Source organism: Cygnus atratus, chromosome 23 (assembly GCF_013377495.2).
Source record: "Cygnus atratus isolate AKBS03 ecotype Queensland, Australia chromosome 23, CAtr_DNAZoo_HiC_assembly, whole genome shotgun sequence".
NCBI classification, from domain to species: Eukaryota; Metazoa; Chordata; class Aves; order Anseriformes; family Anatidae; genus Cygnus; species Cygnus atratus.
Genome location: NC_066384.1, coordinates 5,320,901 through 5,347,903, shown reverse-complemented (window position 1 = coordinate 5,347,903; position 27,003 = coordinate 5,320,901).

The following is a 27,003-nucleotide window of genomic DNA, read 5'->3' as shown; positions in this document are numbered from 1 at the left end:
TATGGTTCAGCGTGTAATCCAGTATAATATCATTGAAAAGAATTGCATTTTATCTACAACTGAAGCAGCAAATAGGAGCTCCTTCTCTTTCTGTATTAATATCCATAGCTGAATTAATACTTCCCTCCCCATAATGTTGTGTAAATTTACCAGAATGTGCATGCTGATTAATGTAGATACAGCCCCATTTTCCACGAGCAGCACACACAGGTAAGCGGTTTTGATGCTTCATGTGTATTTTGAAGAACTGAGGCTCCTCTAAGAATCTCAATCAGCTCTCAGGTCCCTCAGATTTGTATGAATCAAAGAGCAGTTGTAACTCACGTTGTCATGTTTAGCCTGCTTTTCCCCCAGAATGAAGATGTATGTGTTGCTGTTATTTTTCCTTTTGTCAGCTCCTGATGTCTCCCCCCATCAGGAACTTTTCGGAGACTAACCACCGTGGAATTTGACAGAGGTCCTGCAGATACTCAGTGTCTCAAAATGTAATTAGGTTCCCACAATTTTTACAAAAGTTGAGTACGAACAAAATATTCTCCTAAGACACTCCATGCACCTCATTTTTTATGCAAGAAGGTGTCACTGGAGACAGGAACTGATGGGGGGAGAGATGGATAGGAACAAAGGAGTACAAATCAGTAGAAGTCTTAATGTCAACTGCTTCCGGTGTCAACAAAAAAGATGCTTGAAATGTAATAATTCCTTTTTTAGTTCATTAACTGACACAATAGGATTAGTTCATTTTTTTCCCTGAGGTTGTGTTCAGATTAGTATAGAAGTATACATAAAAAAGCAAACCAAGATTTGGATTACACTGGGATAAGAAGGCCGGGGTTGAGCAGAGATCCTAACCGGGCAGGTGTCTTGAGAAGTGGATGATATTTCCAAGCTTGTGCTGGAGGGCTGAGCTTTCCTTGAAGATGCTCCTTGATAAGATGAAGTCGTGCACTCTCCTTGCCTAGTCTGCTGCGTGTTAAATTTAAGGTGTGCACCCGCTCTGTGGCCGTTGTGAGCCTCAGGATGGTAAATCAGCCTGCACCGAGTTCCGTACCGAGACAGCTAGACTGCTATCGATCCGCTGGGCGCTGGGACTGGAGTGAAGACATATCCTTTGTCCATAAACGGTGAAACGCTTTGAGATTCTCAGCTGGAAAGCATCCAAGAAAGACTAAAAGGTTTCCTGGGCTTCTTTTTTTGGTATGAGAATTTCTACTCCTTCCTAAACTGCTTCTCATCTCCCTAATGCAAATCCTATCAATCTGCGAACTGTCCAAAGCAACATTCGGATTGTTCTCTGGTATTGATTCCTCCTTGGTACTGTAACAACTGCAGCAATACATCAGGCGATTGGGGAAGTCTTTATTCTGTCCTTGCTCTAAAGCAGCAGCATGTTTTAAATTTCTCGAATGCTGTGGAAAAAACAGTTTGAATCATAAGCCAAAGATGCTCACTTGACAGATGGATTCCTGGCTGCGTTGCAGTGTTTGAAATGCATTCAAACTCACCAGATTGTATCCTGTTGACTAACAGGTTCCCGCTTAGATGCCTTGGGACTAAGAGATATGGAACTTGATATTTAAGGATTGCTTAGCAGAAACAAACCTGCATACATCTGAGTAGCAACAGGCTGGTAATCCTGATTTAAGTTTCTAGCACTTGTAGCATCTTGTTACTGGAAGTTGTGCTGCAAGGTATGGAAGGCAAGACATTTACTGAGGCAGGTCTGGAAAGCATGGGAGGGAGCATCCTAAAAGCCAGAGGCCAAGATCAGATGAGTGGCTTCTAATTTTTTGAATGCATTTTGGAGAAAAGCCTGGAACTTTGCAAATATGGGCGACAGGTAAGGGAGGTCAGACCAAAGCCTTACTGGTAGAACCTAAGGTGCAACGTGAAGACAGCGTAATTTGGTTGGACAGGTCAACTGTGTAGATCTTCTGACACAAGGTGGACAACGTGAATACACAAGGAAGCAAGGAAGGTCCTTATGTGTCTCTTTTTATACATGTTGAAGAACTTTCAGTTTTTCTTGTGCTTTTTTCTTGTTTAGTTTCTTACTTCTTACACAAAGTCTCTGGAAAGGTTAAAATGGAGCACTGCTCAATCTCAGCATCCTCTGGAAAGTTATAGTTGTGTAGGCTGAGGGCTGAGGATGCACAGAGCAGACAAGAATTAATAACTAGAAGTTAATGAGAACTGAGAATTTTTAGGATTGAAAATCCCAGCCCAGACTGGCATGTAAGCAGCAGTTAATTACGTGTCCCTGTCACCAGCTGCTATTGCAATGGGAATTCTTTCTGGTCAAAGCTACAACTTCCCTATCAAACTTCTAAACTTTGCTGCTGGCTGAGCCTCCTTAGCTGCCCACAGCAGTCAAACCTCTCCTTCTGTAGGCTCCTCTGGCAGAGGGGATCACAATTCTTCATCTTTTCCATCCTCAAGTCAATGAATGTGCCTTGCGGAATCAGACAGATTACATTTGCTCCTATCCTACTTGGCAAGAAAGAATTTTCCTTCCTAGTTGTGGAGAGATTTATATCTCCAAAGACATCACTAAATGGGCTAGCTTAGCCACATTTTATATAAGTTGGTAAAAGATTTTTGAAATGGATGAGGACTCCATTAGAGACCTGTGAGGTGGCACAAATATTTATGGGTAGGACATCCTTTTCTTTATAATGCTGTGCTGGATTGTGACATATTCATGCTAATAGCAACTGTCAGTGCTAAATTAATTTGAACAAAGATCAGTGGGAAAGTCACTCCTGAATTGTAGGAAAGAGTATGTTATCAAAGCAGATAAATCACAAATTAAATTCTATTTTTCATGCCAAGATCTCCACTGGACTTTATTTTTGAGCAAAGGTAGAGTTTCACGTCAAGTTTCAGATATCATTCCCATCCATTATTCACGGCGATTCTGAGCCAGGAGTCAGACCGGCTTCACTAAAGGGACGGATCTGCGGTTACCACTGAAGTCTGTGAGCATCCCTGAATTCAGGAGCTTGGGGGTAAAACTCTGCTCTTCAGAGCCTTCATTTTCCAAGAACCACTGGAAAAAAAAAAGTCAAAACACACTCAAATTGTAATTTGTGGATCTCAAAGCACTTTGCAAAGGTCAGTGGTCTTACTCCTTTTTTTAATCAGTGGGAGTACAGAGGAATTCAGTGGGAGTCGGGATGCCCTGCCAGCTGATGGCACAGCTGCAGACGGGGCTTTTGTCCCGGCACAAAAGCGGAGGTGTCAGCCCGCGGGCTGAAAGGTGCGGGTACCCGCAGCACACGGGGAGGGGTCTGGCTCCGGAGCCTCAGTGCCACCATTCTTGAGAAGTGGTTATTTCAGTAAGGAAATAAAGATGGCAGATTAACAGCCATGTAATTGGCAAATTATATGGGAGTGGATTTAAGAAAAATAGTTTCTGCACCTTCATGGTACAGCCGTATTAATATTGGTGGCATTCAACCTAAAGAAACCTTCGCATGCACACTGCAGTTTGGTTTCACAGACTAAAAGCAACCTCGCTCTGCTTGTTTCTCTACAAATGACCTGACATTTTAAGGGAAGGAAATTCACATGCTTAACGATGCAATGAACTGGAAAGAAAAAAATCATTATATCCTAAGGGACAGTTTTGTTGCACCTTATGTTATCCATAACCCCTTCTCAGTACTATCCACAATAATCCTCTTCATCTGTAGCCAGCCCTCCATGATCTCTTAGGGGGTTTTTGTCCCTTATTTAAAATTCTTGGCAGAAGTTATGCAAACATCTGGACTTCCTAAAAGAAACAGCAGGAGATGTACTAGTCAGAGAGTTCAGTCTTATTTTAGCTGTCTTAACTTCATCAATACACTTGTTTCTTAGTTCCCTGTTTATATATTGAAGAAAACACCTTCAGGCTTGAGGAGTTAAATTTATTATTTGGGCTACGATTTTACAACAAATACCTGAAAAAAATGATGATAGCATACTAGGAATGAGAAGGTAGGAAGCAGATCAAACAGAAACCCTTGCAAGTATTGCTATAAATTCCCTATTACACCTGTGATGAGGGTGAATTCCTAGAGGTCCAAAGTTTTGTTTGGTCAAGAAGTGGAGGGCAATCGAATTGAATACATGAGCACGTCTCTCTCTAAGTCTGAGATACCAGTTAATGCAGAAAGCTTATGCAGGGCACTTCCCATCGCTGCAGCATTATGGTAGCAGAACTGGGGCTTGGTTGTCAATGACTGTAGCTCTGGCACTGAAATAAATCCAAAAGTCTACATCCGAGTGAACTATTTTAGTGGAACACCAAAATCCGTGGATATGATTCTCTTGTTTGAGATACGTCTCTTTGGATGAGATGAATCCCATCTGGGGTCCATGTAGATGGCATCTACATCTAAACTGGTGTTGCAGACTCCTTAATGGGAGATGAGAGTTGCTTTTAATAGGAGATCTGTTTTAGCAGGCAGGAGCTATACATTCCTGGTGAAGCCCAGAGCCTCTATCTGTCCATCTCTGGGGGTCCTAGAGCACCACCTAGTTCCAGGCAAACCACTGAATTAAGTTTATATTGTCAGTTGAAATTTAGACCACCTGCAGCATCTGCTCCACAGTGAAAAGGTCGTAAGCTGGTAGTTAAGCTGGGAATTTTCAAGATACTTCTTTGGCCCAGAAAAGGGGTTGCTGCAAATGGAGCTGGGGTGGGACTCCTTAAGTGTGATACATCAGAGTCTGCCCTAGCAATCCGTTAGGTTTTGTAATCTAATCTCTTTATAATTTTAAGATATAGACTTAAAATTGCACATTTTTTGTCTCTTATATATAATAATAATAAAGAAAAGGAAAGCTGGCACAGAATTTGACATCTGTGTTTTAGTGCCTGGATCAGGGTCAGTGCACGTCTGTGGCGTGGCCGTGCAGATCGTCTGTATTGCACCTGGCCGGGAAGGAAGGGGAGCACAGGGCTCCTGTGACAAGAGGACATTTAGGGGTTTGCCCCTATCCATTAGTGATGTCCCACTTGCTTTGTTTGCTTTGTTTTTGGGGAGGAGTTGGGAAAAAAAACTTGTGTTGCTTGTACACAGGTCTGGATCCCTTCAGTAGCTTGTAACCTTTGGATTCCTCTAACATTTCATGGAGTTGGGAGAGAAGCATTAGAAGAAGAAGATAGCCACTGACAGAAATAAGTGAGATATGCAGGCTAGGAGAATGTGGATTTTTTTCTTCATACTGTCAAAACCGATTGCCTTTACTTGGATCAATCCAAGCACACTTCATAACCTGCGCAGAGGAGTTTGTTAGATTCATTCTCTTAGCTTGCTTGTTCAAGCCTGTTATTAATCCCTTCGTCAGTTCAACTCACTGGAAGAAAACACGTTCTTGAAGAGTTTTCAGGCTGAAAATAAATGCCTCATTAAGTTAAACATGTTAACCTGAAAACGGTATTTATGTCAAACAGACTAATGGATGCTGTTACTGGGAGCGCGTGATGGAAGCGGCAGGAGCTTGGGCGGCAGCAGGTCCCTTCCTACCCCGCACACCCGCACCGGCACTGCGAGGAAGGGTGAGGAAGAGGAGAGCAAGCCCCATCGTGGCGTCTTCTTCACATACGGTTATTTCCCATGGCACGGCAGATGCTAGGCAACTCTTTGCTGAAGGAGTATTAAGACAGCACAGGTACTTTGTGTGCTAGGATAGCTTCCTCCAGGGACTGGAGGCTACACGAATTTGCCCAGTCTCTTCTGGGTGGTAGGGGAAAGTCACCTTGTCATTTTGCAGGAGCGGTTTCACTACTTTTGTCCTTCCTGAAGCATGTGAGCATTCCTTAATGAGGGTGCTTCTCACCGTCACATTTCCTTGCATAATGTTTCCAAGTGCGTTGCTCCCTCCCAGACTTGCACCGAAAAATCCAAGTGCAGTGCTGTCACCACCTGCTCTAGAAGTACGCTCCTGTGATCTTGGCAGCCATGCAGAGAATGCACAGAATACGTTTCAGCTGCCTTTATGCAAGGAAATGCAGGAGAGAAATCCAGAGCTCAGCCAGAGTAACTCTGCAGTGCCCATGCTATGTGGAGCAGAGCGGCATGGCCTGCAGAGTCCCCTTCTCAGGCTGTTGGCAGTAGCGATGAGAAGAGCGCAGCGCGGTTCCTTCCCACGACAGCAGCTTCTGAAGGAATCTCCCTGTGCCTCAGTTTCCCACGTGGCTTAGTTAAGGTGTTCAGAGAGGGGCCAAGTGTGTACACCACCTGGTGGAGGGGCTGCAATCTTACTGGGAACATCTCAGCTTTACCCCTTCAGCTTACAGGTGCCTGGTTGTTGCACTACTCCTGTGCAGCTGGGGCACTCTCTCTTGACATGAATTTGCTCCCACATATGGGAGGTGAGCACCTCCCAGGCACAGCTCATGGTATTTGTTATGAGTTTTAGGGGTGAAGACAAACCCACTTGTGTTTTTCAGAGGTCAGGGACGTCACATCGTGTCCTTGGCTACTCTCCTGAGCAGCTGGCTGAGTGATGCTAAGAAGCCCGCTTCAGAGCAGGGAGAAGAGCCGGGACACGAGCCCGAGGTTAGTTGGTACACACACGACCAGCCTTGCCTTCTCTGGAGCTGGTGTGCCACATCAGTATTCCGGGCCACAGCTCCTCCCTAACACTGAGCACATTTTCTTAACTGAAGCTGAGATTTGAATGCAGCTCAGAGAAGTCTCGTGTAATTCACCCAAATCGAGATAGCACTAGGCAGGAGGGGATGAAGAGAATGACAGCAGCTATCTCATACTAATGAGCTATTGTCCTTAGAGGTATTTAATTGAAGGCTTCTAGAAAATATGCTTGAAACCTAGTGCATTAAGCTTCATATAGGAAAAATGCAAAGCTGTGAGGTGGTAAAAGGATACATAACATTTTAATAGGGAGACAGACTGGCCCTGATCCTTCCCCCGAAAGGAATGAATGACTTCACTTTCCCTTCGTATCAGAGGGGATGACCCCATAAATTAACAGAAAAGAGGGCTCTGGCACAATGTCATCAAGGTCTTTAAAAATAAGCAAGTAGCCACAAGGCACTTTGTGCTCCCTCCAAGTGATTCAGCCTCTGATCATTCCTCTGCCGCAGCAGAGCTCTTCTTGTAAAGGGAAGGAGTCATTAATATGCTTTGCTCTTCCAAGTTCCCACAGAAGCAAATCGACAGAGCCACTTGTCTGAACAAGCTTCAAGCGTCTGGCGTGCGTTTCATGAAAATCTGGGTAATTGGACAGCGGTGGTGCCATCCACGCGCAGCTCAGCCCAGCTTCACGCCTGCTGTCTCTCCTGCCCCTCTCAGCAGCTTGGCCTCCGTGTCAGTTCCGTCAGCAGGAGCCGTAAGCAAACCACAGCGCTCTGAAAACCTGGCCTCAAGTCAAAGGACAAATTGCTGTTGATTTTATTAGATGGCTCTCCGACCAGCGTGCCAGCCCTCCTCCGTAGTGCTTCTCCCCCTGGACTGTCTGCGGGGCGGGCTGGCCATGGAAGCTGCGAGGGTTTGGAGCAGGCAGCGGGGTCACACCGACCCGTCTCAGGAGGCGGTGGGGTTGGCTTTGGCCAGCCGACGTGCCAAATTTCAGCAAAGTCTAGCAAAGTGCAGATAGCACCCGGAGGAATCTCCATATAGCATGGCAGAGATGTCACTGTCTATACTCGTTCTCTGGAAGAGGCCAGGGGCTGTTCTCTGGCCTCGGTCCCATCTGAAATGCCCACGCAGTTCAGCTGTCCCGGTCTGCAAGCTGATGGCCACCCCTGAGCTGCTGGAAAGGGGCCACGTCAGGTGGTCCTTACCTGGTCCGGGCTGCAGGAGGAACTGCGCTGGGACTGAGCGGTGCAGGGCAGTTTCAGAGGCACAGAGCCATGCCCCGATACTCCTTATGTGTCTTATGCCTTGAGGTGCCATCAGATGCCAGGATTTTGGTCTTTCCAGGAAGCAGAGCAAGAGAACTGGGTTCCTTTTGCTCGTTCTGCTGCCGTCAGCAGGATGTCTGCACCACCGACAGGAGTCCTGTTGGCCCCAGTGCCCCGGTGAGCATACACAAATTCCTCCCATTTGAGGCAGCTCCTGTGGCCAAAGGGCCGAGCCAGCAGCCAGAGGTGCTGGCAGTCTCCTGCAGGGTTTGTGGGGTAGCCATAGGGCATTCGCCTGGGCCGGTAGAGGAACCCAGAGGAGCTGCCTGAAGTGGCTGGACAGGACTTTGTTACCCAGAGAGTTACGTGGCTCTTTGCAGTTAGGGAAAGCAATGCTTTCATCCCACCGTGGTTTAATTCACCCCTCACTTTCTGTGTGATTAGTCGCTTAGTGTTTGCTAATATATCTAATTTCCACAGGCTCTAGGTGATGTTTTAACAAAAAAGAAAAAAAAAAAAAGATCCTTCCATGCAAAATATCGTTTTGAGAAATGAAGTAACTATCTCCAAGGCCTAACTGAATTACACTCTTATCAACTGAAGGGAAATAATCCACTTGAAACATGAAATACAAGCGGAATGAAAAGCCTTTGCAAGTTGCAGAGGAACACAGTGTGAGCCTGAAATAGCAGCCCTGCCTTATCCGTATGGAAAAATACATTTTTCTTGGAATCCCTCCCTTTTTCTCGGAATCCCTCCCTTTTTCTCAAGTGCTTACCTTTCCACCTGCCTTTTAATATAACAAAAGGCAAATAATTCCTCTTCTTGCAAAGTCCTCAGAACAGGGCTCAGGTAGTTTGGAAGTCAGCAGGACCACCTTCTGCAGATACTGATGAGATTCCTTCTTTGTTTTGGGGGAGAAGAGTTGTGCTCATTGAATTGTGCTTTAGGGTTTAAATTAATTCTCATTATTTGGACTTCCCAGCACAGCTATGTTGATATCCTCAGCCAGGATGCTCTCAAAATACTGCCTTTCTCCATGCTTTTGCTCCTTCTTGTAAATAAAAAGAAGCCTGAAGGAATTGAAATAGGTTTATAAATAATAGCCACAGTCCACATGGATATCCTTCTGGGAAGGTTAATTCAGGTTCCTGATTAAAGACTCCAGTTTCTGTCTCTTCCTCTCTCTTTTCTGCTAAGGACAATCTTTTATCCTTTGTAATGGAGCTATTGAGGACTGTCAGGTTGAATCAGTGGAACAACTCTCCTTAGAGCAAACAGACAGGGGAAGTTAGTCCAGCTAATGACTCGAGGCTGGGCAAAGATCTGCTGTGGCTAGCCTGCTGGGGCAGAACTGGCAGAGCCCAGCCCCAAAAATGAGGGCTTGTAGCCACCTCTGAGCCCAGCATCTCGTGCTCCCAGAGGAAACTCCCCCGTGTTTCGCCACGCTTCTGCTTCTCACTGATAAGGGCACGTTGCAGTAGCCATTCGCGCTCTGCTCCGTCCCAGTTCAGCTCACAAAACTCCAGCCTGGCCGCCTGCTCCCTTTGTCCCTGCGCATCCTGCTTTTCTTGCCACTTGTCAGCCTTTTTTTCCGTTTCTCTTTGTCTTCAATTATTACGTGCTATCTATAGGAGAGCTGCAAAGGTCTGTGTGACCCAGAGCGGAAGGTATAACCCCTCTCTTTGCTGAGCCAGGGTGCCAGGATCACAGCAGAAATGATGCAGGTTTCGCTATCCAGGCAGAAAACAAGAGGGGTAGCCAGCAGCAAGCCCATCCAGGCATCATTGCGAACAGGCGGTAGATCTTGAATTAACCATAATTTACAGTGTTTATTATGCCTAGAACAAGCAAACTGAATTCACAGATAAATGAAACTAATTAAACATGCTGCCGTAAAAATGAAAGCTTTTCTTGTTTGTTTGTTTGTTTGGGGGGAGGTGGTTTTTGTTGATCTTTTGTAGCTTTGTTTTTGTTTGGAGATTTTCTTTTGTTCTTTTTCAGGACTGCAGCAAATCTGCAAATAGGTTTGCAAACTGCTGCTGTGTTTTAAAACAATGCTGCGAGCTGCAGCACTGGCTTAGCTTTCAGCCCCAGATGTAACAAACGTCATGGCTGGATTTGTAAAGGGCTCCAGAGGAGATGTGCCAAAGGCTGCACGCTCCAGGCACCCTCGTGCCCAAGTCTGCTCCGTGAGCAAGGCACGATCGGTGCAGCTGATAGGAGTCCTCTGGTATTGCACTGATTTGCACGGAGAATCTGCCCCAGCCCGGGTGTAAATAAGGCCCAGTAAGTGCTAGAAAATAAAAGGGAGAGAAATCATAAGGGCCTGGCCATTGCTCTGTATTTGTTTCTTGTTTACCCTGGTGCAAAACCTTCTGGCACCTACATGATGGATGTCAACAGCGCCTCTGCAGACAAATTAGTCCGAGCTGGAGGTGTTTGGAGCAAGTATTAGGCTTGGGAGAGAGAGCACTTTAGCAAAAGAGGTTAAAGCAACCTGTTAGAGAACCGAAGTCCTGCTGAATGTGACGGCAGCACTTCTGTACAGCCAAGATCACTGCTCTGTGTCTGAGGCGCAAGGAGGGGACAAATAATTGGGTTTGCACTTTGCAGCAGGGAACAAAGAGCATTAACCCGTACTAAAATGGAGTCAATATGGAATGCCTCGTATTGATGCCGCACAGTTGGGTATAAATGGCATTTACCAGTTGGGTTTTGCTTTTTTCTCCTCCCATAAACTGCTGCACACACTTTGGGCATTTGATACACAGCTTTCTTATTCTGTGTAAATTTATAGCACGTAACTAAAGAGCAGTTCTGAGATCAGTCAGAGCCAAGCCTTCTCCGAGGTAGCTTTAATGAACCGAGGAGCTCCAACGCTCTCAAATGGCAACTGCTGGTGCACCACAAGACATCTGCTAATGAAATTTTAACAGCTGCAACTGGAATCAGAATGACAGATTCCAGGATGCAGCAAATGGAACATGAATGCATCGCGTGCTCGGGACTCCGCGGTCAGCTGCAGTTCCCAAGGGCTTTAGAGCTGTAATAAAAAAGGGGTGTTTCAGGGTACCTGCGATTCCTGAGGAAACCTCTCAACACAGAACACAGAAGCGGAGGAGATTGCAAACCAGTCCCGCCCGTTATCCCGGGGATGGAGGGATATGTGCACACACAAAGATCCTGCGTGCAGTGCAAACCCAGTGAATAGCTCTGCTCCAAGGAAAAGCCACAGGACACAGGGATGCCACAGGGACCGCTGTGCAAGGAGATTGCACGTCAGGGAAATCAGAACAGATCTCCCAGAAACGAGGAGTGGCTGCCTTGTCTTTACTCACGTGCATCATAAATAAACAGAGGGCACAGGGGGAGGTTTAAAAAAGCTGTAAGCCCATTGACTGCTAATGTTATTAATAACATTCCTGCCTGATGCCTTTAGGCAGCAATGAAACACTGCTAAAGGCATTTAGCACTTCAGGAATTGGACATATTTAGGCCATTTAAAACAATCTATTTTGGCACATCTGCTGCAGATGGTCCAGTAGAGGAGGCATTAGTCTGGCAGACTTGAAGAGTGGCTTTTCTTTGTTATCTCTTCAGTTAGTGATAGATGACCTTGGGTTGGTCCTCAGTGTGGTAGCTTCTTCAACTCTGAAGCAGGAAAAAGGATGTTTATCAGCATTTATTAACCCTTCAAGATCTGAGTGTCCTCGAGATTTTGTTAATGAATGTCACTGTGATAAATTCAGCCCCTGCCTCGTTCTGTCTTTGCAGTTCTGCATTAAGCAACGGGAGCTGACAAGCAGTTAGATACCGAAGATGCTGAGGCTGACTCAGGGCTATTTGCGCCATGCTCTGTTCTCTAACATGGCTCCTGCCTGAAGGCACGAATAAAACTCCCAAATGCTAACAAGCTCACCCAGCCCCGCTGCGAGCAGAGATGTAGCCCAACACTGCTTCCAGAAGGCTGACGGTAGCCTTCTTTCGGTGGCTTCCAGTAGCCACTCAGGGTCTGCCTTAGGTCAGGGCACACACTCCCTGCAGCAGTACAAAAGGTCGGCGTTCACAGCTGTGTGGTCCCTCTCTGCTCTCTGGTAGGTAACAGCTCCCACCCCTCTCCTCAAGATGATGGCAAGGAGCATGTGCAGGTACCTCAGCCTTTTTTGTGCACCTTGGTTCACCTGCAGGGAGAGGTGAGGCCAGCACACGGGCACAGACCTGGCTTGGGTGCTCACAAGCCTTCACTGCCCTGACTGCCGTGAGAACCTAACAGAGCTGTGGACACGTCCGAAGCTGAAAGTGCATCCATCAACACCCTTTGGTGCTTCTGCAAGTAATACATTTGCCCTTTCAGAAGTGTGTAATGAGAACTTACGAGAATGGATGTGCTAGTCCTCAGGTTTGGACTAGAGTTCATGTTTTAATTAACAGTATAGGAAATGCAGCATGGTGAGATTTAATGCTCGCCTCGAGATAGGCGTTTGTGGTTTGCTCTCCTATTTCATTTCTTTTTGTATTTCATGTAACAAACATGAAGCAGTTTTATCTCGTTTTCAGTTTTCAGCCCAAAGATCTGGAAAAGCTGAGAATGACATCATTTCTGCAAGTGGAAAGTGTAATTCTGTAGCAAAAGGTGATCAGAATATTTCTCGGCGATGGTGTCAGACGTTGCCATTACAGTTTAAGCTGGAATTGATTGCTTGGCCATTATTTATAAATGAAGTGCCCCATAGGTCTTTGTAGGTAATTCTGCTTGGCCGTTATCCCTCGCTGCAAACAACCCGTGCACTTCCCAGTAACCAGCAGTTTCTCTCTCAGAGGGCCCCAAATGTTGGGGCAGCAACAGGAGATGTTGCAGATTGTATTTGTAGGGAGAATTGCGACCAGACCAGCCAAGGCTTCAGAGAGCCAGAAAAAGACCGAGACTGGAAGACCTAGAAGGAGGAAAGGTGCAGGTGGTAGAGCTGTGTTGTGCTGTGGTGCCAGTGCCTGCTCTCCTGTGGGGTTCTCCCACCGGAGTCCCCGTGCAGCTTTGTGCAGGTGGGGTCAGGTTAGAGGGGCAGCATCACAGCAGGTCACCCGCTTTTCCCTCCGACTGGGGGGAACTGGGAGGTTGACCGGACTGTTGACTCTAGCCCCAAAATAGTCCGCTCTCCATTTATATTCTGCAGGCAGTAAATCGTACCCAGCTGCTCGACAACATAAACATTGCCTTTCTGTTCTGCTGCATGTCACTTATTGCCTTGCATAATGCATTTCTCACTCATTTCCATATTCTTCTCCATTGTAGTGATAAGCTAATAAATCTGGGAAATTCGGAAGATGTTTTTTAAAACCCATTTGCTGACTCCAGCATTATTCAGAAGTTTTTTTTTTTTTTTCAAGAGAGAGACAGCAAATAATTGAACAAATAATTTTCAAGTTCTTCCTATTTAGCATCTTTTGAAGAGGGGACATTTTTCAGTTCCTTCAAAGTGCTTGTGAACATTCTCATTGACGATTGCATGAGGACACTAAAATGATCACTGAAATCTTACATTTAATGAAAACTTAGTTATCAGTAAAATAAAAATGTCAATAGGATTCTCAATAATATCTCCAAGAAAAATAAAAAAAATACAAAAAATTTAATAGCCATAAAAAAATACAGCATTTTCCCATGGTTTTGGAAATGGAGGCACTACTTATTAAAAAAAAAATCAATAAGCCCAACTAGTATTTCAGCTTCTGATTATCTCATTATGTAGACATTTTTGTAAGTGCAGAGCAGCAAAGTGCCTTCGGTTAATCATGACCACACAAATATCACCAGCTTAATATATTTAAAAAAAATCCAAAAGACTTTTAAGAGCATCAGAGCTAAATGAAGTCATTTCCCTGCCCCACCCTCTGTCCAGCACTTTTGTCTTTCCTGCAGCTGTCTGCCAGGAGCTAGCTCTGCTCAGTGTTGGTTCTGTGGTCTCGACTGAGCTGTCTAACAAGGCAGTTTCTCCTATTTCCTGCACTTTGGACAATCCTGCTGGCCTCAAGCTGTGGGTCCCGAAGGTCTCAGGTCTCCCGTAGGCTGCCCTAAGGTCTGCCAGGTGCTTGTAGGGTCCAGGGGAGCTCACGTCATCGCACCCAGAATTAGATTCCTACACGTAGGGAAATCAATCATTTTTCTCTATTTCCTGTTGCTTCTTGAAGTAGTAATGACTGTTGGGAATTGAGCACGTTCATCCTTCAAGCAGCCTCTCTCATTTGTCTCCTAGAGCCCAGACTCAAAATGACCTTTCTGGAGCCCATCTGAAGGCTTTCCTCTTTGCCTGAATGAATTGGGAGCATCTTTGGCTACTCTGCCTGAAGGAAATTCAGAGACAACCAAAACCTGAGGTGGAGGTTCTCAGGCACCGGCTGGAAATATGGCCCCTGTTCGCACGCAATCTGAGGTGCCAGACAGGATGAATTACTGCTCACAATGCATTAAGCCTTTTTTGTTTCAAGCAGTTGTACAGTGGGAGCCACTGGTGGTGCTGATTGAAATTCCTGTAACCATATCAGGGGAGGGAAGCGGGTGCCAGATACATGATCATCCATATGCCCCGCTGAATTTACTCAGAATTGATTAAGTTACGCTGAAGGAGACCTAGAAATCAATCTGTTCAGGCTTGCTTGTAGAAAAATGACACAATGGAGGTGACACAACTTAATTCTATTTTCATCACTCTCTCTCATGCAAGTAGGATGGGCATATTGCATCTCATATGTCTTCTCCCCAGGTAATTATATTTGCAAAGATAATAAGCTGTCATAGGAACAATAGTAAAATGTTTTTCGCCAATCACATGGCTTTCTGGGGCATTGGGGCAATGTAAGACTTCTCAGCTAAACACTAGCAAAATCAAACCAAGGAGCAGCTCTTGCAAGGCAAGGAGCTCACGTTCTCATTTTGTAGACCGATCACTCTTCTTAGCAGTTTGGCAGTAGCACCGTTTAAAGTGTTTCAACAGCTGATGTTTTCTGTGATTTTTACAGTGCTGAGCTTTACAGAAGGAGGAGCTCAGAAATGCAGGGCTGCATTTCTGGGATTTGCTGAAATAATATAATTATTGCAAGGTAGATTGATGTGAAACTTTCCAGATAAACTGCATTATCCAGCATCATGTCCTAAAGTAATCATATTGAAGCTTAAATTTTATTCTATTTTATCTCAACCATGCTGAAAACATGCTAGTCATAAAAAGGAGGCTGTTCTGTTCGAAAGGCAGTATTTTAAGTCCTATTCCAGGTGAAAACTACTGCAATAGATAAGAAGCCGACTCTTGATAAAAGAGTCCCACTGCATGGAACCTAATTCGTTTTGTGAGATACTATTCCACGTGTAGACGAAAAGGGAGATTCAGTCCTCTGCAGCCTGGGTCCAAGGAAATCAGTGACAGTTCATCTGAGATAGGAACTCGGGACAGGTCTGCAGCAGTATGAAATCAGCTCTGTGGTGTTAGTTGTGCTCAGCCCAGCTGAGGACCTGGCAGGATCGGGTCTTGCCAGTGCCCTGCTCTGACGCTGCCGCCTCCCGCCCTCTGTTAACACCACAGGCGCGACCAAAGCAGCTCTGCAGAGAATTGATTTTTTTGGCAGGGCTGTGCAAAAGAAAAAAATGTGACAGAATCACTTGAAACTCAACTTTCTGTTTTTCCCCTTCCTTTGACCCTAAGCACACGGCTTTCTCTTCCAGGCAATAGCTGGGATTAACTCTGTCCCACGCTGCGGAGTATTATTTCTAATCTCTCAGTTTTTTGTATCTGGGTTTGAATTAATTAAACTGCGTTGTCATTTCAATCATGAATTCTCTAAATTTGCAGTCTTTGAAGATCTCTCGCCTTTGCCTGCTCATTTTCATTTGCACTCCATTTAAAAACGAACAAGTCCATTGACATTTTTCCACAGATTCATTTTATTTTTTTTTAATTGATTCAGTAAAGATTGGGATCTGAGGTTGAATTTAGCATCCTGCTGTTTCAGGATTCCTACTAACCAGTGCCCTTGGCAGGCGCTTCCATCAATGCAAAGCGAATGGCTGGGAGTCATTAAGTTTTGTCCAACTGACGTGCGAACATCTCATACCTGTTGTTTGCTGCTGCGAACAAAAGCTCGCAAGGTGGCGGAGAGTTGTCCTCCGTGTGTTCTCTGGCTGTTCTGACTTCATTTGTTGAATTATCCAGTAATTCATTGCAAATAAATTTCATTGGGCTTTTTGCCAATATTTTTCATCAAAAGTGACACGAAGACAAATACTGTCATTATTTGTCCAGCTGTGGAGCTACATTTATATTCTCTGCAGGACCGAACCCATTATCAGAGCTAAATAACGCTGATAACAAAAGGGATATCTCTCCGCTGCAGTGCATCTAGTGTCAACACATGCACCTCAGCTATATCAAAACCCTTCTGTGTTGATTTAATAACCCTCCACACCCACTTCGTTCAGATGTAGACTCACTCTATAATCTTCCAATTGAGCATTTTTTCAACACAAAACAACCAGTTTTTTTATTAAAGCAAAAATGTTTCACAACAGCATGTTGAATTTGATGAGTTCATATTTCAGGAGGGGAAAATAAATACTCGGGCTGTTTCAATAATACATCAATATCCAGTTCCCAGATTGTCAAAACAAAACATTTTTATTTGTGTTTCAAGTGATTTTTCGTTTAGAAGTATCCTTGTTTTACAATATAAATATTGCTTTAAAACTTTGTAACCAGCTTGGAACATTTCTCTTCCATGAAACAAACTATCTTCATTATCCCAAATGCCTTTTCCTTAACACAGGCAGGACCGGCATTTACATTTTTACTTTTGTGCTGTTTAGTAGCAGAAAACAGCCTGGCTGGGAGATGGACTGCAGGATTCCTGCCCGTTTCTTGCAGTTTTTGGGAAGTGCCTCAGAAGAAGCTGTAGGAAATGCAAACTGAGCGCTGCACAGCAACTTGCTTGTGCTTTTCCTCCTTGTTCTGAAGAAGTAGAGAGGTGGCAGGGGATGCCTTGCAGCAGAGCGATGCTCTGGGAGGAGAGGGGGCTGAACACAAGCTTGTGCATTGCGTTGCAGAAACTTCCTTGGCTGCTCTGAGACGCAGATGGGAAAGGCGCAAGGCCCTGCAGCCTCCTTGGCGATTCTCTGTACCACGGGACCACGTAAGAACCTCTCCAGCTTCTATAATTTACCCCTCTGATTTACAGCTCTGCTCCTTCTCAGCACTGGCAAGCAGGAAAGAGCAGTAAATCAGTCCAGGACAAGGCTGTCACTCTCCCAGCCCTAGCTGGGACTTGTCCTTGTGCCCTTACTCAGGTAACCATTACGTTCCCTACGAACGTCTTTTCAGGTAGAGAACTTTCAAAGGTTCATGACATAATGGAAAATTGATAATACATAATCCTCCAAAAATAATCACTTCCATCCTAAACTTCAGTGGACCTGCCTCCACCTCCCACACGCGCATCCACATCCCAATTTCCATAAGGGTAGGGAAGCCAGACCTGCCTGGTTATGCGAGGCCAAAGCTGCCTTCCCTGGCTCCGACTATCAGTCTCTGAGATTAGACTGAGATTAAATATTTTGTGTGTGTTTTAAGGGGAAAGATTAATTGACGTTATTATAGGTTTAATGCTTCAGGCTTAATTTGCATTTTAAAAGGCGTGATCTCATCCACTCTCAGAATACAGCTTTTTGTGTTTACCACTTAGAATTGATTCTGTGTTTGATAGGTTATAATTAAAGTAGGCGCATTGAGGATTTAATAGTGCTTCTTATTGTTAAGGAGGATTAAAAGGGTGTTAGAATTCATACTTTAAATTAATGACTTTGATTAAACGAGAGCACGAAGGGGTCCTGCAGTGCTGACTCCCGCTCTGACCTTGGGGAAGTCACCTGGGCCCAGGACCTGTTCTTGGCGAGGTGTAGCTCCCAGACAAATAAGCAGGTTTTGCAGATTTGGGCCTAAATCGGGCATCTTGCTCAGTTCTCTCTGTAGCAGCTGGTGGTGGGGAGATTCCCAGGTTGCCTTTTACAACCCCACTCAATCAGTGTCTTGGCAGGAGTGAGCCAGGTCTCAAGTCTTGTAAGGCTGACTAACCTTGGATTGCTCGCGTTGTGCCCATTTGAAGAAATCTGTACGAGAATCCTGCATTTCATTTTGAAGGTCCTTGATTCATATTTACCAGTGGGTTGCAAATATATTCAAACTGCTGAACAGGGACCTAGGTTTTAGGGTCAGTGTGCTGGAGGTTTCTTGGAGTTTCATAATGTAAAGCCCAAAGCACATCATCTGACCTGAGCAGCGCTGATGGGCAGAAGTTCGTTTGTGTTGAACAGTACCCAAAAGTACTGTTCCATTAAAATAGGGAAAAATTCAACCTTGCTGAATTGAAAGGTAATTCTGTTTAAAAGATACCATGAAATATTCCCTTGTTCTGTCATTTCTGGCTCACGCTGTATTTTCTGCAGGATTCATCCCGAAATGGTGGCAAATTGTAAGCTGTGATGTAGCAGTACACCACCAAAGGGGAAAATTTATCCGAACATTGAGATCACAAAAAAAGGAAATGTTTTAGATCAGCAAAGCAGCAGTGAAATCTTTCAGTTTGGAAAATGTCAGCCTGTTTCTCTTCATTTAAAAAAGTCTCACTGAAATGCTTCTGGAGTTTCAGTTCAATAACAAACATTCGCTTTCCATCACAGTTTGGGATGGAAACAGTATTGAAACAGGAGGATTTGCCACTGAATAGGAATCCCATATTTTGCTCAGCTTTAGCCATATGGCTTCTGCTTTATACTCAGAGAATTTGAAATGTGAGATGAGAGAATAATGAATTAGGAGCAGCTATTCCATACATTGAATAGCAAATGCTCTTCTTTGCCCTGAATATCCCATTTTTCCTGGAAATCTAGAGGTGAAGAGTGAATGACATTAACACCATGAGGGTTCAATAGGACTACATGGTGTGGGGGCTGGCTTTCTGTTCATCAATTCCTGTGACAAAATGGAAATCAGTCTAGCAGACACATTGACTCAGACAGCTTTCCAGAAATCAGCCAAATCCGTGCAGCGCTGAGTCACCTCTTGGGTAGACCGGGGTAAGGCAGGAATCAGCTTGTGAAATCCACTGCGCATCATCGGGATGGGCCAGAGATGTCTCCTGGGATCTCTGCTGATGCATTCCAGGGCCTTGCTCAGGTGCGAGCTGGCTCGGGGAACTCGGCTGGGGGCAGAGCTGCCAGATGTGACACCGGGAGGCTTTTTCCGCCGTGCTCCAGCTGCCCCTCTCCATGGGCTGCCAACCTTGCACCTTCTGGGAGAAACAATTCCTGAGAACGGGAAAGGGGAAATCTTTGCTGTTGTGTTAGTGTTGGTTACACATCCGAGCTGCGTTTTGGGTCAGAAGAACCCGTCTGTTGATGGCCAAGTAATTAATGGCCAGATCATCTCATGGTTAAAGAGCAAATCGCCAGTGCTCTCGCCCCTAGGCCAGCATCTTCGTGGTGCCCGCGCGCTGCTCTGCTGGCTGCTGCAAATTGGTGCCTGAGAGCTGCGGGAGCGATGCTGATTTACGTCAGCTGAAGGCTGTCACGGTCTGACATCCCTCTTTTTTCCTTCGAGGGCCATGAGCTGGATGACCGTCTGTTACTGTCTGCCATTAAATTATTCATCTCCAATAAGGGTTGAATTAAAATTTCATACGACAGTAGTATAATACTGGAATGCAAGCTAATAGCAGAGACTGCATTTGCTCGGATCTGAAAAGGATGTAGCATGATCCTTTATCTGTAACCAGTCTTATTAACTCTGCTGATAATTTTACCATGATCGTTTAGTTTGTGGAGCTGATCTCTTCATTTCTACCTATGAAGAAACAGTTATTTAATTTAATCGGGGCTGTAAGATTTCTCCATGTTTTAGTCACAACCTGAGCTATTTGTCACTCAGCACAGCTGCTTAAGTGGACAAAGAGTCTTATTAAAGTATTTTATAAAAAACAGATGTGTTAAAAGCAGAATGCTAAGTGTGGTTATTAATTAACTTATTAAGTGACAGTACAATTAATTTTAAAAATGTATTTGCCTAGTTTTCTGGTGCTGAATGTAAATACGTCTCTCCTGCAGAGCTGCTTAACTTTAATTTTGCACCCAATATACCTTCAACGTTTATTCAAAATGCAGTCACTATTAACTTTGAGATGAAGTATGTTCCTGGAATTGCAAAGAAAGAAATTCATTTCACCTGCCTGCGCACGCCTTCCCAGCTGGCTTCATGCAGGCGCTGGGTAAGCAGGTCCGGAGCGGGGCAAACTGCCACCCTGGGAGGAGCACAACTGGGTGGAGGTGAAGCAAACCTGGGAAGGATACGTGGGCTGGTGCTGAGGCTGGGTTCAGGCGGTGCTGATGGGAGCAGCTGGCTGGCCGGGGGCAGAGGTTTATCCCTACCAAGGGATATCTCAGCTGGGCTGTGTTGATGGAGTAAAAACCAGCAGCACGTGCTGGAGCTGGGAGCCACAAGGAGCCTCACGGAAACAAGCTGTCTGTGCTCCTTCATACGCCCTAGGGCACACCAGAACACAGCCACCTTTTAATGAATAGCACCGTTTTCTTTCCAGGTGCTCCACCTGTGAGTTGCTCCAGCAGCACGAGCCCTTTGTGGGGCAGATTTATGGCCTCGCTGATGGGGTTGGCACCGAGGCAGCCAAAGCAAGGGGTGTCACTAGCCTCAAACTGTTGACTCTGCAATTCTGTTCTACTGCTGTTCGTGAAGAGAGGGGAAAGAGTATCTCAGGCACTATTTCACAGCGCTGTAGATTCACGAGGTAGCAGGTAGGATCATGAGATGGAGTCCTGGTAGACTCCTATGAAAGACTGCAAGAATGGGGGAGTTGTAATGCCGTCTTCCGACAGAAGGATAGCACAGAAAGGGAAACTGAGCATGCAGACCCATGCCGTAAAGTCCTGCTCCGTCCCTGCATGAAGCGAGGTGGCTCCAACCTCCATGAAGGAGGTGCAGTTCAAATTTGTCCTTCGCCGTGAATTTTTACCGGCTTTACTTTCAATCTGATCATTTCCCCCTGTCCTGTCTGTGTGACCGTGCCTCTCAAATCCAACCAATTCCTGTTCAGTGATGGGACCATTTCTCCAGCACAAAGCTGAAGCTGCCTTAATCCCGGGGAAGCTGGTGATGAGATGCTGAAAGGAGCCAACAGCGCTTTGTTGGCGGCGAGGATAAAGCACAGGCTTAGTCAGTCCCTTTAGTCATTTACCCTCCCCCTTGCCAGCTATTAGCTGCACTTTGGACTCAGAGGATGAGATTTTTCTAATGAAATTTTATACGACAAAGAGCTGGGAGTCTGATTCTGAGCTGGGCACCTCTGCATTACTGCCAGGGAGGAGAAACGGGGCACCTCTAAGGGGAATTCATCTGGCCTGCCTTGGGTACGGGTCAGAGGATGGGACGAGTGTCCTGCTGCGGATGGCTGCGACCCTCCGCTGACTGCAGGGGGAAGCTCGGGGTACTGGCTGGGTTGGAGCACCTCCACTCTCAGCAGCTCTGAGAGGTCACACTGCTCACAGCTGAACCGCTCGGGGTATCTGTTGGTGGAAAGGGCTTGGGGGCTTCTTCCAGACTAAATCCACTCCAGTTGCAGCAATAGCAGCTTGTGTCCATGGGAAGATAGCACTCATATTCCTCCTAACCCATGTCACACATCCTTGGAGCTTGTGCCAGCTCGTACATGCCTTAGATATTTACATGATGTGCAGTCTGACCTTGAAAGCAAACCTGAACCCGAACCAAAAGCAATAGTGGGGACCCAGAGAGAGGCAGGAAACCTGGAAGAGGTGCACGAGCCTCACGCGGGGCCCTGCGTTGGATTGCAGTGGTGCAAACGTGCACGTGAGCAAAGAAGAGCTGAGAGGTACATGGGGCTGGGAAGTACACACGGCATCAGGTTATTTTACAGTGATATTTTTGTTCATTGACTCTCTGATCTTTCCACATGCTGCCATCTGTAGAAAGCACACATTGTACATATGGGATTTTTATTCATGCTGTCGGGGGAGCTGGATTATTTCCAGTTATATCAGCTCCTTCCTGTCAATATTCAGGCAAAAAAATGGCTTTCTATACAACAATCTTGCCGGAGTTTCAAAATAATGTTCCTTTTCCTGTTGTTTTTCTGCATTTCTGTTTCATAAACATTGTTTTTCATCACCCTTATGTTCCCCATTGCTTCTATCGTGATCCGCACCATTTACTTCCTTGCTGGAACCAGCGTTGTCAATAGGGCTGGTCAAATAAAGATAAAACCAATTAGGGAGTGAACACCAGGCCAGACTCTGCTGATGTAAATCAGAGCGGTGCCAGCCTGCGGGTGGGCTCCAGGGGAGAGGTGGTGCAGCCAGCCCAGCTCTGCTGGACGTGGGTTACCTGCCACTCGCAGCACTTCAGACAGCCCCGGAGACCCTCTGTGAAGTCCAGATGTAAAAACGAAGTGACCGTGTGTTTTGGAGGGAGCCGTTACTCATCCAGGAATGTGTCAATTGGGAATTTTGTGGTTCCGTGAGGACGGCACTCCACGCTTAAACCATTCCCGGTCTGTACAAAAGGTGCAGTGGAAATATCAGGCGGTCCGAGGGTGACCCTTGTGCGAAGGTGTGTAGCCTACAAGAACTTCCCTGTCTCAGAAATTACAACAACAATACCCTTTCCTACATTTAGGGTGCTTAATTCATTGACTTTGCTGCCCTCATTAATCCCCTGTCCTAGGGAGAGTCCGGTGGCTTTCACTGAGTGACCTCCCGGTCCTGCCACGTCCTTCTGAGCAGGGGGTGTCCAGATGCCATCCCATAGCTCTGGGACCTCACGGGATGGAACTCATGTACAGGTCCAGGAAGGGCTGATTAAAAGCTTGAGTGTTTGCACCAGGCTCCTTCGCAGAAGGCTGGTGGTGTCAGACAGGTCTGGAAGGTCTTTACTCCCATCTATTGACACCCATGTACACCAGCTCCTCCTTTGCTCCCCCCTCCTGGAGCTGTCACTCCAGTCTCGGCCATTCTTCTTTCATTTCTAATTCCTCCTTCTGTTTCGAGTTCAGGGAACAGACATGCCTGGTGCCTGGCTCCTAGCTTGCAGTGCAGGGGCTTTTCTGGTGCATACAGGGGAACGCCAGAGAGTGGCTGAGCAGGCTTGGGCAGGACCAGAGGCAGAAGTGTCTGCTGGGGGCTCCATGTCTTCTTCCCATCGGTAAAATCCTCCTCTAAAGAACCCAGAAAAGGACAAATTGGCCCTTTGTAAACCATCTCACTGCATGGTCCACTCAACTGCTCTGTCTGCCTGCTCTGCTTCCTTTGTTGTTTAGCTGGGGAAAACTGGTTGTCATTTGTCTGCAGTGCTCCTCGTATGATAGCAAGTCTGCATGGGTCGCGTTATCACCACCAGGACAGCAATTAAATGAGTATCAAGGGATGGCCCTTGGAAGAGGTCCCCTGGGCATGTTCTAGTTCTGCTAATAAAGGAGAACTGAGGGGCTGGGGGATACAAATCAAGGCTTACACATCGCCCTTTTATTGAACATGGATGGTTTGACATTTCCTACCCCACACATCCTTAGTGCTGGCGCTTTCTACCTGTCTCATTCATATGGAGAGTATCCATATGATACTCCTTGTGCCGAGTATCGCAGTGCGAGTGGCTGTGCTTCTTAGCCACTGGCACAAGCCCAAACTAGCTCTGGGGAGGTTCTTCTCTGGGGTTTGTGTGTGAGTGTGGCAACAGGTGGACCACAACCACTTTTTAGCATAGGAGCTAGAGGGACAGAAACTTCCCGTAGCTATTCAACCACCTTGCTTACTGTACGGAAGTGTCACTCAGTTTGGTAGATAAACAGCCCGTGCCCTCAGCTCCTGCTCCTCTGTACTGCTCTAGCCAGAAGTGGCTAAGAAAGGTCTCTGAAAAAAGCACGGGGGAACTGCTCGGCTCCTGCAAGTCACTGCTGGGAAGCGAAGCAGCTCCAAAGTGGCAGCCGCAAGCAGCCGCCTCCCTCCGCTGTCCCCCACTGCTCTGTCCAGGCAATCCCTGCCGAATCCGAACCGGAGTTGGATGCTCCTGAAATGTCTTAAAGCATCAGCACATGTAGTGTGCTCTCACAGGGAATGGGTTCTGCAGGGCGTCTTCAAGACGAGGCAAGCAGCGAGATGCTCTGAAGGCCTTTGCTTGGATTTCATCCTCGTGCCATCAGCGTTGCACTGCTGGGAGAGCAGGGCGCTTCTCCCACCTAGCATGGCTTAGAGGAGCAGTAATCTTGACAAAATCTAAATAGAGGTGTCTCTAGTAAACTGTGGGGGAAAACAATGGCCAGGACAGCCTTTGTGGAGTGCATAAATCTATGTACTGATAAATTACTTCAGAAAGTGCCTTGCACAGACACAGAATCCTAATTCACAGGGGGCAGCTGCTGATAATGACTTCACAGGTTGCTGTTACCGGGGCACAGCCAGTCTATTTTTCTCTTTTATGGCCATCCGTTTTCAGGAATGCATCCATCAGGAAAAAAAATCCTTTCTAAATGTTGAATTTATTTGATGGCCAGCCAAGTGCCAGTGCCACGTTGGCTGAGGCATGTGGCTCAGTAGCTAATATATGGTTTAACAAAAGCTTCCTGCTCTGTTTCTTCCTTGGCGCTGGAGCTGACTGGTTGAGCTCCGGACAGCCTGCCATTCATTCATAACGCACTTCTTGGCTCGCAGGGTGATAAATTCCTTGCTGCTCTCTTTTATCCTGGCTCTTCCAAGAAATCGTGGAGAAACTTCTTCGTGCTTGACAGTGGTCCTCTCCAAGATAATTTTAGGCGATTAAACGGTGGATGAGTGGTTGCTTCTGCTGTTCAGACCTTCTGCCACTGCTCTAGATTGTATTCTTCAAACGATATCCCTGGGGACTAGAGAGAAAGTTGGCACCACTGGTGCATTCACTGGCTGCTGGTTTTGTTTAATTAATAACTCTAGTTTTGGACTGATCTGCACAAAACAAACCTCCAACTTCAGCAAAATGGTGCTTAAAACTCAGGCTAGTTTATTCACCAGCAGAGCGTGGCATCCAAAAGCACTGAGAAACTCACGGGCCGTTGACCAGCCCGCTTTGCTGATGCTGTTACTCGGGCTGCGGGTTCAGACACCCCCGCAGCACGGAGCAGTAGGGTCGCTCTTTCTGAAGTCAGCCCAGCTTAATGCAGTAGTATCAGAGGAATAGCTTCAGCCCAGAACTGCAGTGGGGTCTCCCCACCCTTTCCTGGTGAGAGACATTGTAAGCTGGACATGCAGCTGTGCCAGCTGAAAGCATCCAAAATTCATGACTCAAACCCTTAAAATTGGCTTTAACAAATAATGAGTTTAATATTTCTTTTATTTGATTTTTTTCAGTGGTAGTTTTACGTTATTCTTCTTTGCGTTCCGCTTCCAGTGTCTGGTCATCTGAGCAAGTTTCTCTGCTGATTTGGGTGGACTGTGAGAAGCTTATCTTCTGTGTAGGAAAGCTGAGGCTTCTATGTATGCAGAGAAATGAGAAACTGGGTCATTATAAGCTTGTAAGAATATAAAGGCAGCTGACAGTGGTAGATGTTTATCAGGAAGATGCTTACAAGATAAATAAAAGCAACAACTATATTGGATCCATTGATTGACAAAGAACAGACACATTTTCCCTCCCGGGAGATGACACGCGGTATGTCAGCTTCTGGTTTCATGTCCGCATGGCAGCTTGGCAGCACTGGGGGCAAGGCTTACCTCTCTGCCTTCCACCTCTCTGAGCAGGGCAGCTTCGTCCTGTGCATTTGCAAGCCAAAAGATACGTTGGGGTTTGTCTCCTGCTCCCATTGCTGATTCTCAGGGGAGCAAAGAGTGGGGTGGACACAAGTGAAGAACACAGCCAGGATTGTTGAGCTATATGCCCAGTTCCTACTGCTAGATTGGTGCCCAGCCTAGGGAGTGCAGACCAGGGACCGTGGCTCTCTGCTGTACTGCTCAGCACTTCATGCTTATACGCAAAACTCTGCTAATCGGCCAAGTAAGTCCTAGGTCTGTGCTCGAGCCAATGTTTTATTAAATCACAGTTGCACAACAAATGAAATCTCAGCTCGGCGTCAGCCAGAACTGAATGCTGTGTTTCAGAAGGATCAGAACCTCAGGCTGTTTTTATTGTGGTTGTTGTTGCTGCTTCTGAAGTCTTTGAAGCGAAAGTCAGTGACCTGTCATTCTCCTTTTAAAGTTCCCTTCCTTCTTGCTGTTCAGTGCGAACATAGGGCTGATTCCTCAAGGCCTCAACATTTCTGAATGATCCTTATTTTGCCTGCAACCACCTCTTCTCTGCCCAAAAAACAGTTACAGGTAAATTAAAGTATTTCTATTGAGTGGGTGGGCAAAGAGAGCAAAGATTGTTCAAGAGTTTTAGAAATTGTTTATTTATTGCTTTTTTATTTTTTTTATTTTTAAATTTTTTTTTATTTTTTATTATTATTTTTTTATTATTTATTTTTTTATTTTATTTATTTTTTTTTATTATAAATGATTATTTATATCTTGGTGAAGCCAGGTCTACGCTTGGAGCAGTAGGTATGCTTAAATATGTAGTTTTAACATAGTAAATGTATTATAAGTGTGTATGTAGCTAGTGCATGGGGCATTGTTTGTTCAGGTCCCACACCACTGGAGCCTGAGGATCATTCTGTTCCATCCATTCTCTGCTTCAGCTCCTTTTCATTAACTCGACCACCACAGGATTAAAAACCTGAGATTTCACAATCACGCTGTCCAGCCTCCCAGGGTTTGCCAGAGCAAGAAACTTCTCCTGGAAAGAGCAGAACCTCGGGCTATTTCTGCAGGTTTTGCTAAACACCTTGAAACCTACTGAAACCAGCCTGGCAGAGTCAGCAGGAAAAGCTGACGTTGGACTTCAAAGAGAATTTCTCCGCACGGACCTTGCAGGGTGTGCAGAGCGGGGCGTAGCAGGGCTTCCCACCTGGGTGGTGCCTTCAGAACACGCTGCAGGCCTGCGGTACAGAGCGCCTGCAATGAATCAAAACACAGCCGTGATAAATAATTCCTGGCAGCTCCTATCGGGTGCTCC